Below are 16,018 nucleotides of genomic sequence, written 5' to 3' on the forward strand. Positions count from 1 at the left end.
TTACCGAACGATCAATTATCTGCTAGTAGAAAGTTTTAAAGTTAGCCTATGCCAAATTTTGTTTCAAGCTTGCGTTATTAGACTTGTTATTTTTATATCACACGACATAACTTCATCCATGTGATGCCGCATATTTACCGAGTTCTTTTTTGGCATTGGCTTTTAGGATTGTACTAAAATCGTGATTTTCCTTTACATTTTGTTATTCCAATTTGCTTGAATGAATAGAATAGTTGCCTGGTATAGTATATTAATTTGCTCAGCTGAACTACTGCAATTTGCTTGTTCCAATATTAGATCTCATATTCTTATGTTTACGCTTAATCAGTTGCATCAGAACTTGCTGTATCACACAACACTGTAGGTTTCATCACACAACACTATAGAACAATGAATAGAATATGTTTATGCTTCATCACATAACATTGTAGGCAACTATATCCCAATTGCATCAGAACTTGCTGCACCAAACTGATTGTAGTTTCCTCGAGATAGAGGAGCGAAATTCTGTGCTCGGACACCATAGAACGAACAACATTACGTCGTGCAACTTGATTCAAGCCACGCACATTCCAAAAAGCGATGCACTCGTTTCCTAACATAGGAACGGGAAAAAAAAACTAGGAGCGGGAGGCAGTTAGGATGCTGCCCAATGCCCATGGCTGGTGCGGGCTTAGGGATGCGCTCAGAGAAGAGCTTTGTAATGGCGATGACCTTCTTCTGAGAGAGTTGGCTTCTTGAAAGTGTCATTGAACTCTTGAAGGGAGGCAGCAGATGGCACTGCCGGGGGCAGAGGGATGCCAAATTGCTGCGCAAGGCACCGCTTGGCTCGCGTTAAGGTGTCCTCCTGACGCCCCTTGTGCATCGAGATAACTGGGATGGACATGGCCACCACCGGTGCCGGAGTGGGCAGCAGCGCATGCCTGGAGACGAAGGCCGCCGCCGGGAAGCTCCTACCGGCCGGTGTGGAGACCTGCCGCATCGGTGACAATCCATATCTTTACAGAAGTAATTAAGACATGGAAGCAGGAAACTATGACAATCCATATTTAGTATAGTAATTAAGACATGGAAACAGGAAATTATGACAATGGAATCTTTACAGAAGTATAGAGTTCTAGAAATATAATCATTACATCTGATAATTTAGTAGCAAAATTAGATTATACTAAAAGTATTGACAATTTCTGCTACAACTTACTACAATGGTAGCAAAGGCGGGACGAGGTTAACCATTCTCAAACTTGTCTTGAATAATTCTCTCTGGATTCTTATTGGCAAAGCATGAAACAAGAACAGCAATGCCAACTCCAATTTCAATAGCAAGCTGTAATACAGAAGATTAAAAAAGTTTAGCAATCACTTGAACTAAATATTACATGCTGTAAAATATTTACTATGCTAAATATGTAAGTAAATGGAGATTGTGTAAGGCCAGTTTACAGACCCAGAGGAGACTAGTAGCCATCAGAGAAATAAATGTGAAATACTTCTTCCTTCCAGCGCAGTTATTTAGCCACTGACAAAGATGCAAGCATGAGATATGCATATTAAACATTGAAGGAAAATACAGTTTCTGTGTAAGAAATACCCGACAGTGAGGATCAAATCCATCCACACACTTGTCACAACTTCTGCAATGTTTACTGAATTTGCGAACCTGAAAATATATCTTGGTAAATCAGTAAGATCTGCTAACACAAGTTTCCACTTTTGAGCCAAGCCGTGTGGCGGTTATGACAGATAGGGCCTATTGACTAAGGATGAGACAAAAACCGATGTGTGATTCAAACATTGAATGCACCTCAGCGTTGCATAATGTGCAAAACAAGGCATCTTCTCCATCAACTTGATTATCCGAATCATCAAATTTCCTGCAATCTTCCTTGACAAATAAAGCACAAATAAGCCTTGCAAGTAAGCAGGTCCTTGAGCTTCTTCTTGGCGATTGTGAGCTTAGATATATATTCGTATCTTCAGCAGCTAAACCACCATGGTTAGAACGCCCATCTAGAGAGGTCCTACAAGTAGATGTTGGGGAGTTCGTTCCATTCGTAGCATCGACTTTTGCTGGCAAATGTGTGCCCTGTAAGTAAGCAGTACTTAAAGGTGCATCAACGAAGCAATCCTCAAACTTTGACATGATCCCAGGATCTGCAGGGTTTATACTAGGATGAAAACAGCATACTTCTGACAGAGTTTCCACAAGTAGAAATTGTAAATGCATAGCACAAACGACTGCTTTTAAATTATGACAAAGAAATACAATGCAGGTGCAGTTCGGCAGGCTTACCACAGGAGTATAGATACCAATTGTGACATATTCTAGGACTTGCTTCCCTAGAAATGGTGCAAAGAAGGCATAAAATGCAACCACCAGAAGGAAGAAAACCGTAATTGCACCAATCTGTTCCATATTTAAGAACTTTGTCATTACATTGTTCGCAAAATGAAAACTGGGATATTTTGGACGAGTTTGGGGATTCTTATCAGAGTAGGATGATGAAAATAATGGACAAAAAATAATAATATGTGTAGAGATGGACATAACTGTAGATAACTTAAGAAAAGGAGGTAAACAATTCGACATAACGCATATTTATAACTCTCTGGCATGATGACAATGCCTTTGGAGTACAATTGGGTAATTTCTTTCCACCTTTTCCTTATCAGACTTGCACTCGTAAAATCAACAGTCAACACTATACGTCTGACGGCAGTATTGAGAAAATAAATACATTACTATTTTCTTTGGATAGATAGATAGAAGGAAAAAAAAGAGAGAAAGCAGCTCGGCCTAAGGCCGGCCCTCTTCTCTCTTTTCTGGGCCGTCGGCTTCTCTTTCCCTTCTTCGGCCCAGCGCCCCACGCCTCCTTTTTTCTCTGACCGAGCCGGCCCCCTTCTTCCTCCTCCCGTCTGCTCTCCCGATTGAGGATCGGTCGCGCCAAACACTATTGACATACTGAGCGAGAATATGCTGTTTTTAATTAGTAATTAACTTTTGTTATGCTGCACTAATTCTACAGAGGATTAAGCTATGTTTTTAAGTTATACTATGTGTCTTCCTCTAGTCTACCCTAACTTGTTTGGGACAAATACTGTTGCTGCTGCTGCTGCTGCTGCTGTATGTGTCTTTCTCTCTCCCAAAAGCATGATTTGTACATGGAAATTAACATGATGGCATTGTGCACAGATACCTATATTCGAGAAGGGTTATGAAAAGGATCCAGCAGTTGTAGCAAAGGAAGGTATTCAGGAAGCAAGCTGAAATAAATCAGATGTTGTTCTGGCTGACACTGCTGAACGTATGCAGGCAGGTTAAGTGGTTTAGTTTGTATGTTTTAAGTATCTTTGTGTGCTTGTATCGGAAAATGTAATCTTGCTTTCATAGCTTCTCTTACCTTCATATTCTGTTTAATTGAATCTGTCAGGATAATGAGCCACTCATGAGAGCATTCTTCAAGCTCATCAATCTCAACAGCCCAGATTTGGTTTTGTTTGTTGGAGAAGCATTGGTTGGAAATGATGCTGTCGATCAGCTCACTAAATTTAACCAGGTATCTTATATTATAGAATGACGCATATTCATTAGTCATATGGAATTTAGTTTTGTATACTGACTGCATTGAACAATTTTTTTTTGGTTGAACAGAAATTGGCAGACCTGTCTGCTGTTCCTACTGCTAGATTGATCGATGGTATCCTTCTCACCAATTTTGACACCATTGACGACAAGGTCTGAACTTTCACTAGATCATTAATATTATGGATACCCCTTTTGCAGTACTCTGATACAAACTTGAAAAACCATGCAGGTTGGAGCAGCACTTTCCATGGTTTACATATCTGGAGCCCCAGTGATGTTCGTTGGTTGCGGTCAGTCTTACACTGACCTGAAGAAGCTGAATGTCAAGTCCATTGTTAAGACCCTCCTGAAGTGAATGCTATCTCTGATGTGGTGCCTAAATTTGTTACCTTTAAATCCCCAGTGGCCTTGTCAATCTTCATGTTGGACGATGATTTATCCTAAATAATCATTGTGGTAGAAAGTTGTTGCGGTGTGTGCACTAGTTCTCTTGAATACGCAAGAGAGTTGTGTATCTTTGTATTAAGAAGTAATAGTAAAGTTACAGAAATTGATACAACGACCCTCGCAGGGTCAAGGGGTGGCATAGACCAGTATTCGTTTCCTTAAGAGATTACAAGCAAAGGAGGCAACTAGGCATAGCCGGCATAAACATTTAGACAATTGTGTCGAAGCATCTTAGCCGCTCCATGATGGCGATCAAATTCTTTGCTCCGGCCTCTCGCCATCAGACGAAGTCGTCATTGATGAGAGCCACCAGTTGATCCGAAGAGATTCGGTGATTGTTGAAGATTATGTCGTTGCGTGAAAGCCAAATTCGCCAGCAGGTGAGGTGGATGAGCGAGTCCAAACCCTTGCGTAGCTCTTTAGCGATTTGTTGTCGTAGTTTATGCCACCAGTCGATGAGGGAGGACATTGTCATAGGAATTTGAATCCCAAGAATACGCCACCAGGTCTCTCATGCCACTGTATAGTAGAGTAGCAAGTGATCAGTAGTTTCAAGGAGTCGAGAGCAATATGTGCAGGAGTCGTCGGATTGAAGTCCAAAACATCGTCGCCTCGCCACCGTCCAAAGCCGACCATGTAACCCCAACCAGCCAAAGAACTTAACTTTTCGGGGAGCCCAAGTATTCCAAATTAATCTGACACCTTTGAAATGGATGGCACCTTGAAACATGGCTAGGTACATCGATTTAGCTGAGTATTGGCTAGTTCTTCTCCATTTCCAAATTAATCGGTCATTGGCTGAGGTCAAGCTGACGAATTCGAGTTTGCCTCAGAGCCGTACATATTGTGCTATCGCTAGTAAGCTCAGAGGACCGGTGATATCTCTTATCCACCTGCGATCTTGCAATGCCTCCCTTACCGTTCTTTTCTTTGAGGTTTTGGAATGCACACATCTGAACAGATCAAGAGCAACGACTTTGATAGCACAATCGTTGAGCCAATAGTTAGTCTAGAAGAAAGTGGAGCCACCATTTCCAACTTCGAATTTGGTTGAGGCGTTGAAAAGAGCGACCACTTCTTTGTCATGATGTAAAGGAAGATTTACCCACAGTTTGGAAGAGCCACTCCGCTACCACCACAACCATATGAGGCGGAGAGCAATCTCGACCAAACGCAAGTCTTGGATGCCAAGGCTGCCATACTCCAAGGGTTGGCAGACTCTAGGCCAGGAGAGGGAGCACCAACCACCTGTCATAGCTTTGTCGCCTGCCCACAAGAAGGCCTTTCTAATCTTGTCGATTTACTTTATGACCCAAGGTGGTACCGCAATGGAGATGAGGGTGTGCAAAGGTGTTGATGACTGATGAGAGCATAGACCTTACCAAAGTTGCCCTGCCTAGCTTGGAAATGAGCTTGGCCTGCCAGCACCAAATGCTGCAGATGAGGTTTGTAGAGACGGCTAGTCGAGAGCAGAATACCCAGGTATTTAATGGGGAAGGAAGAGCAACTGCATGAGAGGTTCTCGTTGATAATGTTTATGTCTATCTTAGCACAACAGATCGAAATGGTAGCACTTTTGTCCAGGTTTGTCGTAAGGTTGGACAACACCCCAAAAAAATTAAGAATGGCTAAGTGAGCCTGGATGTTCTGCTGGGTTGGTGATAAAAACACCACCGCGTCGTTTGCGTAAAGGGAGAAACGGTGTAGAATTGAACCGCGTTCCGTAGAGTCAATCACGCTTGTCTCGCCGGACAAGGTCAACAATCAAGCTAGAATGTCCATGACCAAGACGAACAGAAAGGGGAGAGTGAATCTCCTCACCTCAGTCCTCTGGCATGGAAAAGAGTGTGCACTAGTTAACTTGGTTTAACTTGTAACATAATAATAACATATATGGCCTCAAATTGGTAATATGTTGTTTTCATTTGGATTTGACTAAGGTAGAGTTGTTGTGTGGATCAGAATTCAGAAAGAAGAAAAGATGGAGCCATTTCACAACTAACGATGCTACTATGTCTGGATGTGGCGGTAAGCTGGCAGTTACATGGATAATGGTTTTACCACAGGATGAATTCTTTCAACGTATGGTGTTGCAAACGTGTTATATCGTTTGATAGTCATAGCCTCCTTTTCGTGGATTGCAAGTGTGTCGCAACTGTGCAACACCTGCTTACGAGCTACGTCCTCGCACACCAAGTTTGGTACACCGTGTTCACAGATATTGGCCTTTATTATCATACGCCTTGGTCTCAAGACAATATCTTCGTCGACTAGTGGCAACAGGCTACAACATGCGTCGGCAACAGCATGCGCAAGGGTATGGACTCCCTCATCATGCTAGTCGCCTGGGCTATATGAAAACATCACAACGATTGTATGTTCCAGGCGGGCCGACAGGACATAGCCGTCGTGCTTTGCTTCACAAGAGAGAAAGCAAAGTTGTGGTACTTGACAGGTGCCAAGGGGCTAGCATAGTTGCTAGAATGCACCTAGCACTATCAAGGAAAATCCAGAGCTCTTTCAATGTCGCGAGAAGTCGATTAGGTTGCAGGCTTCAAGCCTGATTCATGGTATGTGTTTGTCTCGTGCTGTTTTGTGAGTGGTGTTCATTTTCGTTGTGTGCGTTGTAATGTCCGTTACTTCTTTCTTCTTTAATACAAAGACACGCAGTCCTCTTGCGTGTTCGAGGAAAAAAATAAGTGTGTTGAGAAGCTGCCTGCCTCAACTGAATGAAATCTCTGTGCAGTGTAGTAACTGATTGACTGTCGTTCTAAGGACAGTTTTTCCATTTCGTGCTTGCCCCTCTTCAGATGTGGGCGACAATAAGTGTCGGCATGGCTTCACATTCTGAAAAACCATTCCTGCAAGATGGGAGATCGGACGCTGGTACAGTATGTCATTTACTCACAGAGGCAATTCTTTCCCTAATTCTTAGGCTTGTGTTTCTTACGTAGCACATGTTACTATATCTTAATGAAAGTATTTGTTGAGAACAACCTTGGTCTACACTTCAGACTCTGGTTATTTTGCTTTTCAAGACATTATCATGCATCATCCAGACAGGTTTATTCTCCAACACAAAAACATTGTATGCATCATCCAGACTGGCTTTGAGTTGCAGCCTCTATTTTTCTATCATATATAGATGAAATTCATTCCTGCTTCTTTTTTTTCTACACATCTTTCGTATTCTGCTTTCTGGCCTTTTCATTCAGGGAGCTTGCATTACCTGCCGTTGAAGGGAATGCAATTATGCAAGCCATGTATACTTGCAGGTCATCGTTGACGACCATTCTCCACTGTCCAGTTATAGCCTCAACATGATAAACATCCCAGCTACGCTAGTGTGTCTTACACTTTACCCATTACCTAAAGCTTTTGCCTAGATTCTCTATAAAACATATTGTTCGGCTTAAAATAGGAGAAACCTTCTTCGCGAAGGTAAAAGAGCATCTCCTTTTCTTCATTTGTTAGATGCCTTACGGCAGACATGTGGTTTAGTGTAGATACATCAGCCGTGCTTCAGAGATATATTCCTGCTTTTTGGAAGGAGGTGATACCTGCTATTATCACACTGTTGATTTTTTTCTTTTCATGAATCGGGGGAACAGGAATTTCATTGCTTAATCAAGGCATGGTATTCCAGACAAACATACCAATACGCACGGGCCTTCCCGCCAAAGAGGAAATTTGCTGTTCTTTAGACAAGTATTTGAGAACAATATCTTTGATTCCATTGTACAATTAATGTACGGTTAGAGATCTTATCATGTTGGTTCCTGGTTCTTCCTGTCTTCGCTTAACACGTTTGTTTTCTCAGGTATGTTCATCCAAACCAACCGATCATATAATCATTGTTTGTGAAGGGTACATTCCCTTCTCAGCCGCGGAAAAAAAAAGGGTCAACATTCGCTCTGCGATGCCATTTGGCGATACAGCACAAATTAAACTTGGCCTGGTAAACTTAATTTCACTTTTGTTTCTGTAAGACAGTGCCGCTGGTGTTAGTAGCCTTACATCAGTTTGAGGCTTGAGATGTGTAGTTCTTGGACATGTGTATCAAAGCATGGCTTTACCTGTCCATTTTTGCTTTTCAAGTGTTTTCTGATAGAATTTGTAGTCGACCCAAGATAAAGCTGTTCATGCAGTCAAATCACCCAAGGAATCGTCTGATAGTCTAACTTGAGAAATCCCATCGCAGTCGAAGAATCGTCTGATAGTCTAACTTGGCTTTTGCTTAGAAAGAAAGAGTTTGCGGCTGAGAAAGAAATGTCTTTTTTTCTTATTTTATCTCTCCTTTCAATTTGTAAGTTGAAACAATTACATTTGAGTCATGAAAATATTAGCAGCTGACTTTTTTTTGTCATTCAGAGAAGAGGAGATTGCTCAAGGACTTATACATATGTCTTACATACTTTTCCAATAGTCATAGTTTCCTTCTTTCTTCTGCCAGGTTGAAAGGTTGTTGAATTTATGAACATATGTACCTACAATGCCACTAGCAATGCATTACCAGGCACTAGCCATGAAGTCTTAGCAGCTCTGTAATCACTGTTATAAAAAGGCTGGGCAATGCATCGACCTGGAGGTCGAAGCGAATCGCAATCTCGGAGTCGGAGGCGCCTTCACCATGACACAACACGGCCTCCTCTTTCCTTTAGGCTTTTAGAAGCATCTCTAGCCCTTTCCAAGGACGGCACTCCTTGTGTTGGTGCCCACATACCACTAGTAGCACTCACTACTCCTTGCACTTCATCTCATGCTTTGGAACCTCTACTCTACTGCAGATATTGTGATATTTTAATACCTTTCTCATCCCTTGTGCAGGATCGATTCCCTGATGGGTTCTTAATTCAAACCTTGTCGTAGATAAAAATTGCTCTACTTTTGTGATCTAGCTATTCATGGTGCTTTAACCGCTTGAGCTCTAAACTACTCTAAAGTACATACATATATATAATGTAACTGAAGAAAAAATAAAGAAAGTTGGGAGACTGATGGACGGGAATAAAGTAATCCATGCTTGTCTTTGCAAGTGATCTGTAGGGCCAAAAACATGTGCTTAGGGTTGTTTTGTAATGGATGCAGTGTGGGTGGCTGAGGGCTGTTTTGTTTTTGCAGTTACATTTGCAGGATGGATTTGTGCATACTGGACATAGTTATCAGCATGCATTCCTGCCTGCTGTTGTTTGCAGCTGGTGAAGTGCAAAGCTGAGGGCCCATTTCGAATGAAGGAATTTCATAGGAAATGGTATCCTATGAAATTTCTACATTCCAAATGGGGGCTGAATAGATATAGCGACGGACAAGCACTAGCATGAGGAAACTCTAGTCTCCAGAAAATACATAGCCTTATCTCCCGCAGATAGCATCAGGGACCGGCCGTGCAGCACAGAAGACAGTCCCAACGTGGGAGAATTCGGTACTCCGATTAGCCGCACAAACACTTCTGACAGGAGAAGATGCTTGCCACCATTGAGGTAAAGTTCGGGCACTTTACATTCTGATCGCCATTCTCTGCATCCACATCAGAACAAACAGGATTCGGTTCATGTTGCAGCAGCGAGAAATTCTATCAGGATAAACAACTAGATGTCAATCTCCCTAGTGTCATGCAAACAAATTCCTCAAGAAAAGGAGTTGTACAAACAACAGCAGGAGCTCACTGATCCGCTCAAAACAAGAATCTAACACTGTCATGATATTTATTTTTTCCTCCCTGAGGAACAGATAAAGACTACTCTACTCAAGTTGTCATCCTTTAGCATATGAATGATACAACACCTGCGGTCCATATCGACTATAGAACATATTCTGAACGGAACAATAACTGAGGCAGTAGGGTATTTCTCAACTTTAGATCGATTACCAGTGATCAATCCTTGTTCATACTCTTGTATGATTATATTTCAAGCATGTATTTATTACCTTGGCTATGAAATGTCATAGCAGCACCTACAGGACTGTTGTTTCTTGTTTTCAACTGACACTGGCAATAGGAAGCAATCAAGCAAGCGCGGTATCTTGACTAACAGTGGTATGTAAGATGCTCTTAGTTTTAGCTGACAAATGACAAATCTGAACATACATACAAATAATGACCATGGAGGTCATTAACAATTCTATGAGAGGTTATGGTAAGCCAAACTCAGAGAAAGTAGAGGTCACAAGGAGTGGCCCTGAGGAAAAAAAGGAAAAGGCAGACCAAAGAAAAAGTATAAATGAGGATTTTCATTTGGAATGTCAGTGGGTTTGGTAAGGCAGTAAGGGGGAAGCAGATCAATGAGTACATTATGCAGGAGAGGTTGGATATCATTAGTATTCAGGAAACTGTGAAGAAGGACTTCACAATAAAAGAATTTAATAAAATTGCTGGTACATAAAAGTTTTCTTGGTGTGTGCTACCTGCCCACGGTCATTCTAGGGGGATTCTGGTGGGGGGTCAAGGATGACATTCTCGAACTGGAGCAGTGGGAGCTCCACCAATTCGATGTTCAAATTATTGTGAGGATGTGGATCACCAACTTCAGGTGGGAGCTCATCATAGTATATGGCCCTGCAGACCATAGAACTTCCAAGGAATTTATCAGTGAATTGGAGGGCATTTGTGACATGGTGTCACTTCCAATTCTTCTGGGAGGGGACTTCAACCTCATTAGAGAGGCTCAAGATAAAAATAATGACAACTCAGATAAGAACATGATGGACCTATTCAATGGTTTCATTGAAAAATTTCACTTAAGAGAAGTGAAGAGACCTGGGCTCAAATACACTTGGACTAATAAATAGGTGATGCCAGTAATGATGAACCTTGATAGGTTCCTAATGTCCAGTGATTGAGAATATCACTTTACTTTATGTCATGCATGGAGCTTGACTAGAATTGGCTCAGACCACACCCCAATCTGCTTGGACTCAAGGGAGGCTGGGATTCAAAAGTGTAAATACTTCACCTTTGAAAGACAATGGCTTCTTGTTGACAATTTCAAAGAACTTGTGTGTTAGATGTGGTTGGAAAAGAAAGAGAAAAGACCTGAAAATACCTACTCTATGGATAAATAGCATGACAGACTATGTGACACTAGCCAGTTTATGAGAGGTTGGCATAAGTAGAGGATTGGTGAACAGAACAAACACAAGCATAACTTGTTGACTCAACTGGCTGCCATCGATGACAATGCGGAATCAGAAGGGTTATCTATGGTGGATTGGGAGAATAGATACAAGTTAGAAGAAAGTTTTAAGAAAATTATCTCCATGGATGAGATCTTCTGGAAATAGAAATGTGGAAAAACTCTGGTGAAGGAGGGTGACAACAACACTAGATTATTTCACATGTTGGCTAATGGGAAAAGGAGAAAGAACCTCATCCTGTCTGTGGAGACTGATCATGGTCAGATCACCTCTCAAGACCAACCAGGATCACATATATGACTTCTACAAAAATCTCTTTGGAGCCGACTCAAGAGATGGCTTGATGTTAGCTAACTCTTTCTGGGACAACCATAGCAGGTTGCCAGCTGAGGCCATTGACACTCTGATCCAACCCTTCTCTGCCCAGGAGATTGAAAATATGACATACATGCTGGGAGGCTATATCTCAAAAGGCTCAATTATGGGGTAATAACTTTGGTTCCTAAAATTAAAGAGGCCAACACCATTAAGCAGTTCAGACCTATCTTCCTCCTCAATGTGTATTTCAAAGGTTTCACCTCAATGTGGATTTCAAATGTTTCACCAAGGTTCTAGGCTCACCCTATTAGCCCAGGAGGGATCACCCATGTCAATTATGCTGATGACACAATCCTGATGATTGATGGTTCTGACAGTTTCATCCTCAATCTTAAGATCATTTGTTACTGTTTTGAATGGCTATCTGGAGTCAAGATAAACTTTCATAAAAGTGAGGTCTTTGCCTTTGAAATGGAGTAAGAGGATCAGCAAAAAGTGGCCAACATGCTTAACTACAAACTAGGAGTGCTTCCTCTGAAATATTTGGGTATTCCTGTATCTGATCATCACTTAGGTATTGTTGCATCCTCTGAGGTTCTATCAAAGATGGTCAAAAGGTTAGACCCATAGAGGTGAACAAACCTAACATATGGGGGCAAGCCAACTCTGACAAATTCATGCCTAACCAGTCTACCCATGTACACCATGGGGTTTTACCTCCTTCCCATAGGGTACATAAGAAAATGGACACTATTAGATCTCGGTTCTTTTGGAGAGGGGCTGAGGATGTGAACAAATATCACTTGACTAAATGAGAAGCTATTTGCAGGCCTAAAGACTATGGTGTTCTTGGCATTCTAAACACAATGGTTATGAATGAATGTCTACTTGTCAAATGAATTGGGAAGATATGCTCTAGGTCTGAGGAAATCTGGTTCAAACTCCTCAAAACCAAATACATGCCAGATGGAAACTTCACGTCTAGATAGAGATGCACTTCTTAGTTTTGGCAAGGATTGCACAAGGTTAAACAACTTTCAATGGGGAGTTATCTATAAAGTGAATAAAGGTAACAATGTACTCTTCTAAAAAGATGTGTGGTTTGAAGAGACTCCTCTAAAAGTCCAATTCCCTAGCCATTTTGGCTTGTGTGCTGACCTAGATTCACTAGTCTTTGATTGTTGGGATAATAATGAGTAGGAGGTTCATTTTAATAGAAGTTTAACTGCAAATGATCTGCTTCAATGGGAAGAGCTGATGCACAAGCTGCATAATGTGCACCTGAATGACTCAGAAGATGAAGTGGCTTGGGCTCTAAATAAATAAAGGAGATTTGCTGCTAAATCCCTGTATAGATTCTTGACTTTTGAGGGGGTTCTTAGCAAGGGGGGGGGGGGTAAGAAAATCTGGTCAACCAAACTACGCCTCAGGATCAAGATCTTCTTGTGGCAGCTTCTACATAATAACCTACCAGTGGCCTCCTCGCTTAATAAGATGGTGGGCAAGGGAACATACACTATTATCTGTGTGGTAAACCTGAGGATGTCAACCATATATTCTTTGGGTGTTTATTGGCACAATTTTCATGGAGTGTCTTGAGAGATGTCTTCGGCTGGAATGTGTTCCCTACCTCGGTAGCTGACTTATGGGCAAGCTGGCTCCCGAAAATTTTAACATCTCTCAAAACCTAGGGCTTTTCCTTTTTTTAGGTATTGCTTAGGTGCTTTGGAGGACAAGGAACACTATGGCGATGGAAAAGAAGTTACCCAAAAGGCCTGCTGAAGTTCTGACCCTCGCTATATTGTTCATGAAGAAATGGGACATCCTTCTCCGTGATGACAATAAGCTGATGGTGGACAATGTCTCTTCTCAAGTCTGGAAGTGGCTGCGAGGCTTCAATCTGAATCCCGACTCAGTCATTGATATTTGCGACATTTGATTTGGTGCTTCCCGACATCTTATGTAATAGGATAGCATTTTACTGCCCTGTGTTTCTCAACGTTGTTGTATCTAGTGCGCTGGTAACCCTAGTCCTTTTCGGTTTTGCCCTAGTATCTGTTCTTTTCTTTCCTGGATGGTTGTGTACTCTGTTTAATTGGCTTTGAATATAAGCCAAGGTAATCTCTGGTAAAAAAAAACATACATACAAATAGATATCAAGTTATGCGGATACAAAAATATACCAAAGTATTTTTTATTATCGAATCCGTCGCCAGCTAATAACAGTGTTAACTCTTCAATCATGCCCTGGTTATAATGTAATGCAGATCAGAATCCTGCTCAATACAGAAATTGTTTGCTACTTTATGCTTGCCTCTAACATCCAGTGCCACTTTACTCCCAAGCCCTATTGCACTCCACAATTGTCAAAATGGAAATGTTCTTCTAATATACAATATCTAGATGCCATTGTTATTCTTAAAACATGCATTTCTCATGTAATTCTGCTTTACATGTGTTTGGAGGTACTTCAAGGAGAAAGCATTTCATGGTATCTATCTGATCACGGAGGTTTGATGCAAGCGTAGTCTTTTGTCTCCCTATACCTCACTTCTCATACATTGATATCATGTTGTCGGAGTATTGAGTAAGGGGGTGTCCTAGCTAATCGGCCCCACAAGGGGTATGACGATCGATGGAGGATATTTCCTGAATGCTAACCCATTGCGTCACCTGATCCAAGTTCGCACAACCAGCGCAAGGCTTGCACGACCAGCCTCCTTGCGATATTATGAGATCCTACGACCAACCCTTGCTGGTCGCGGGGCCGATCCTTACCTAACCCATCTAATCATGTTTATTTCTATCTACTCAAGCATTTTCTTTCCCAGGCACCCCATCTAGTGAACAAAGTTATGGTCGACGCGGTTGGGCACTGCCTCGTCCCATAGCATTAAATGCAACGAATGGGGCCTTGTGGGCTGGCGTAGCACTGCATGGCTAATGAGACAGGGTCTGCAGAATGACTAGGCAAGTGGATGGTTTTGCAAGTAGAATCATGGAGCGTAGGGGTAGGATGGCTTAGCAGACAATCTTACGGCGTACAGCGATGGGATAGGCTAGGCGGCCAGGGAAGGCAGGTGTGGAGGCATTCCATGGTTGGGACAGGCACTCAAAACTCTCAGGCCAAATTGGGCTCACTCGGTTCTCCAAGATATGATCCAATAGTTGAATATCTAGCTAGGCATGGGTCTGTTAATCGGGGCCCACTTGTAAATTCTTCCTCTCTCTGGTATATAAAGAGAGGAGGACCTGGTTTGTAAAAGAGGGTGGGTAATCGATTCACAAGCACTCATAACAAAATACACAGGACGTAAGGCTGTTATCTTTTGAAAGGCCTGAATCTAGATAACCCTGATGTTCTTGAGTTCAAGACACACACACCGACGAACACACCTTCAGCATTGTTCACGCGCCCTTTGACCGGTACACACCAGAATCATTGTCAGGGATTAACCCTTAATAGTTGGTACGCTAGGTAAGGGGTGCGTTTTTGCGTTTCGGTAGGTGTTAGAGATCAGATTAGGCTATCCATGGCTGGATCCACGGTAATCGTTGAGTCCTGTTCCAAGGACCTTGGTCACCACGAGGTATTCATCATGGGGTATGACCTAGATGAGCCTGGTGTGCTTGAGGAATGGGATACCGAACCGGAGTCCAAAGGCTCTGAGGCTCAACAAGAGGTTCGCATGACAGTTCATGCAATGGAGGGTAGCAGAGGCACCTGTGTTCCAGGTGTCGGTGATGATCCCCAGACCACGCGTCCAGAGGGGAACCAAACTAGAGCCGGACACGAGAACACTTCAACATAGCCCCAACCCCACAGTGTTGCACGGAGGAGCTGTCGCAGAGGACACGATCTTTGGTGGCATCGTCACCAAGGCCGTCATGCCACACAAATGTTGGGGGCTCCCACCCTCGTGATATGTCACCACTCCGCACCCAGCAGCTTGACTTTGAAGCCATGGCGCTTGCACAAAATCTACAGATCATGTGAATGTGTCTTAGCCACCCGCCGGTAGTAGTACCAAAGGGTTTGCCAGTGGTGCCATGGTTGTGTGATCTTGCCCTCCTGGTTGAGATCGCCTGATGCCAAACTACGGTGGAAAACACCACATTTGTCCCCAGGATTAGTGAGGGTCTCGATCACCAAGAATCGTGGCAAGCTCCACGGCAGGAAAAATCCCATCCTCCCTTTGCAACAGGGAGCGCTCAGAGACCCCCGTTGTGTCGAGATAGCCAACCCTCTAACCTACGCGACTTCCTGCACCAATGTGACCTCTCTGTGTTATTTAGAGGCAGGTGGCCACCCAAGCGCATGAGAACTATGCCCGACGAGAGCAGGAAAAGGGCAAATAGCGCTACCACTTGCCTCCCCCCTCATAGGGAGATGTCAAATTCCTCCATGCCATCCCCTAAACCACATGACCGTCGCCTCTCTCCACGAGCATGTATCGTCGCCCATCAACGGGTGACTCCCTATTACGGATGGGGTGCAATGCCCTATCAGCTCAGCTGTGAGAGGTACACTAG

The sequence above is a fragment of the Phragmites australis genome, chromosome 4 (assembly GCF_958298935.1).
Source record: "Phragmites australis chromosome 4, lpPhrAust1.1, whole genome shotgun sequence".
NCBI classification, from domain to species: domain Eukaryota; kingdom Viridiplantae; phylum Streptophyta; class Magnoliopsida; order Poales; family Poaceae; genus Phragmites; species Phragmites australis.